The following is a 4,303-nucleotide window of genomic DNA, read 5'->3' as shown; positions in this document are numbered from 1 at the left end:
CCAAATGGCTGGAATTCAAAAGCTGTGTCTCTACCATATTTGAGACTTTAAATAATCCGTAGGAGTTTCTAGCTTTCTTTGAACTGAAGCCTTGCAAAGTCAAGTGATTCAGAGTACTCATGTCATATTTAGAATTGACTTTATTTTTCTTGCTTGAGGGTACACTCTTGCTCGCTGTTCTTTCTTGTTTCTCTTCTTGTTTTGTTAAAGGTTTTTGTGTTTCTATAGGAGATATTTATTCTAATGAAGTTACTCTTCTGAAAAATATAATTTTTTCTTGTTGCCTTTCCTCACTTGGCTATTTTCCCTGTTGGAGCCCCTGGCCTTATAGAGTCCTGCTTTTCCATATAGGACTGTAGCTTAGCAAGTAATAATAATAATAATAATAATAATAATAATAATAATAATAATAATAATAATAATAATAATAATAATAATAATAATAAATCTTGAATGATACTCTTTGTTATTAGCTTAGTTTTCTGATTAATCATCCTTAATCATTTGGAAAGCTCTGATTTATTTGTTTTCTGCCGCCTGAATTGTTGCGCTAATTCAAGTCTCATTACTAAAAATGGATATGTTCTTTTCTATTTCAAAACTTGAGGTTGTGGTAACCTATTGGAAACGTCCTTGGTTGGCGATCTGCTGGACGGGAGTTCGAGTCCCACTGAAGCTCAACCTCGATAGTATCTTGTAGTGTCTGCAGCCTCACCATCCTTGTGAGCTAAGAATGGGGGTTTTTGGGTAGCCTTTAAGTCTATCTGATGAGTCATCAGCAGCTATTGTCTGGCCTTCCCTGATCCTATTGCTGATATACATTTGGACGTTAACCGTATGTATGTATGGTCAGTCTCCAAGGTTTTGTCCAGTTTCTATGGGATAGTCATTGTCCCTTTCCTCAACCATTCATGAGCGACAAGCTAAGTAGACATATAACGCAGCTCTTACAGTTGACCGAACTTATGGAAAATTAAGCGAGAATATCAGGAAGGAAAAACACATAAATGTTTTTATAATATTTCATTTAAATTTTTTATTACTCCTTATACCGTATATCTATTTCCTTATTTCCTTTCTTCACTGGACTATTTTTCCTTGTTGGAGCCCTTGAGCTTATAACATCTTGCTCTTCCAGCTAGGCTTATAGCTTAGCTAATAATAATAATAATAATAATAATAATAATAATAATAATAATAATAATAATAATAATAATAATAATATCATGATCAACGTTGCAGAAATTATCAGAATTGAAATCGAATTTCATAGGCTACAGTATTGCGGGTGGGCCAATGAACAGAATTTTGTGTGGAGTTTTGAAAGGAAAAGTAATGGAAATGGATCGTAAGATTTGGAAATGGGGGTTATGTGAAGGAAAATAGAGAATACAGTTGGAAGGAGGGGAGGATATAGAGAAATAATAGACGAGCAGGATTGTTCGGTTGCTGAAGAAATAAATCACAAAACTTTAAGGGAGTTAAGAAGATTAATTCTGGAACAGTGACCAAGGCCAAATTAATTAAAATTTTAATGATCAAACGGATCTTGAAAAGGAATATACAAATTAAAAGGGACGATAGGAAGATAATACAGTCCTATGTTGATAAAGAAGATGGGAATAGAAAATTATGTAGAAGAACCAGAAATTGGATGGATTATAAATTATACCCGGTGATCTGATAGAGAGAGAGAGAGAGAGAGAGAGAGAGAGAGAGAGAGAGAGAGAGAGAGAGAGAGAGAGATAAAACATGTTCCAAAATTTCATGTAAAGTGAACTTAAATCACTTAGCACAATTCCATCTTTGCATAATTTTCATTAGCCAAAGCAATGAAAAGCCCGTATATAAATACCTAACTATCGCCTTCTTTTAAAGCTAATAATTTATTGATCGAAACGGTTGTAAGACGTCCCAATGTAAAACTGGGTATCAAATCCTGTGAGGTTGCCATTTCAATCATTTGAATGCACTCAAAATATTCAAAGTAGACTCGAATCTTTTAATTAATATTTGCAATTTTTTGAAACATACTATACTGATGACAGTTTACACAGTTAAAATGAGAATCGAAAAAGAATCCTCTTTTAGCTAGTGATATCAAGATCATATTCTATATGAAAAAAACACGACACAGTTTAGTAAGTAAACTCATTTAGAAAAACCGCCAAATATGAAAAGTATGAGGCATCGGCTAGATAGATCGATATGGGTTGACCTATTGCTATAGACAAGCTTTTCCAAAAAAGCTTTTATTAGAAACAGTTTTTCTTTATTACATTAATGTGAATGAAAAGTTACATGAAGCTAGAGCCAATAAACGAAAAGGTCGTAGGAGTATTCTATTTCATAACGCTTTGAACTACACACAATGGCACTTTCAATAAGGTGAAAAGGTATAGCACATTATAGCAAGAATACAAATGCAATGGTACTTTTAATAAGGTTAAATGGTACAGCCCATTATAGCAGACACAAATGCCACAAAGCATACATTTTACCTGAACGAAAAATCTCTGCATATCGGTTTTTTGAAGAAGGAATAATGACGCGTAAACTACATCCCATCTGATGTCCCTTCGCTTTTTAACCTCAAACCTATAAAATTTTGGCAGCTGTATACGGAATTAATAATCGGTTAAAATTGCTTCAAGCGGTCAAAGAGAAATCCTATCAAAATTCGTAAGTTGAACCGAAGTCCTGACTTGACATAACTCGTTTGGAAAATTAAACGTATCGTATTCCATTTTTGCAAGAAATCATTAACACAACGAAATATATTTGATCTCAGGGTAAAAGAACATTCATTGAAGGTCATGGTTATTATGATACTAATGTTAAGCATTATATATGATCAAATGAATAGCTAAATACACATACACACACACACACACACACACATATATATATATATATATATATATATATATATATATATATATATATATATATATATATATATATATATATATATATATATATATATATATATATATATGTATGTATATATATATGCAGAGAGAGAGAGAGAGAGAGAGAGAGAGAGAGAGAGAGAGAGAGAGAGAGAGAGAGAGAGAGAGAGAGAGAGAGAGAGAGATAAAATAACGTTGGCTTAGGCTGACATTTGTATTCTGTCTATCTCTTCCAATACGCCTGGTCGAAGTGTCAGATTGCACTCCTGTATTATGAGGCAGGATAGAGGAGCATCCACTACTACCGTAATCAAGATGATTGATCTATTGGGGAAGGTATTCACTATGGTATTGATGGATGCTCCTTTATTTTGTATGATGGCACGCTATTGAAATTTGACACCATAACCAGGCATATTGGAAGAGATAGACACTGTCTATCTTGGACTAGCTGGATTCTTCTCAGAAGAACCTGTTCTGTCAGATGCTTCCCTGTCCATCATTTAACTGTCATCAGTGCTGATGGCGATGATGTGGGAGAGTGCACAAGCACACCAATATGTATCCACCAGTATGACAAGACATCCATTTATCAGAGGGTCCAGCGGTTTGCAAAACCACTTGCTGACGCCCTTGAAGCAGAGTACCAGGAGTTGTATGAACTAGGTATTATTAAACTAAACTACTATCCTTGGTCTTTTCCCATTGGTCCAGTCATCAAGGACAACCGTATACTGTTGTCAGTGGACTACCGTAAACTGAATAAGATAAAGTTCCTGAGGTCAAGCATAGCAGTTTATGTATCTGGACTCCAAGTAGTCAAGTATTTCATAGCCCTTGACCTTGTTCATAAGCACAACCAGTTACCCTTAGCAGAGGGCAGTAAAGAGCACATATCTTTCTCTACAGCCTTTAGGCACTGGTAGTTCAGAGGTTTACCATTTGGACCAAAGAATACACCTGTTATGTTCCATAGTAAAATGCACAATATCCTGCATGAGTTTCGAACGACAAAGGTGATTGTCTACACTGATGACAGCGTGATCACTTGGCTTCTTTTGAAGAACATCTGAAACTGGTCGAACAAGTTTTGGCTACTCTCCAGAAGCCGAGACTCAACATAAATCTTGGGAAGTGTTCTTGAGTTCAGGCTGAGATTAAATATTTTGGCCATCTAGTTGGACGTTCTGGTATGTAAAAGCTACATCTTAAAAAGGGAGGACTTCCCTAATATGCGCGAACTATGATGATTTCTGGAACTGATAAACTTTCTAAGGAAGTTCATCCTTAACTGCTCACAGATAACCAAACCTTTACCCACGAAGACTTAAGTGTGCAGGAAACTAAAATGGGCTGCTGAGGTGCACTGTGCCTTTGAGCACCTAAAGGAA

This window comes from Palaemon carinicauda, chromosome 12, assembly GCF_036898095.1.
Source record: "Palaemon carinicauda isolate YSFRI2023 chromosome 12, ASM3689809v2, whole genome shotgun sequence".
Classification (NCBI taxonomy): Eukaryota; Metazoa; Arthropoda; class Malacostraca; order Decapoda; family Palaemonidae; genus Palaemon; species Palaemon carinicauda.
Note: the sequence above shows the minus strand (reverse complement) of the source record.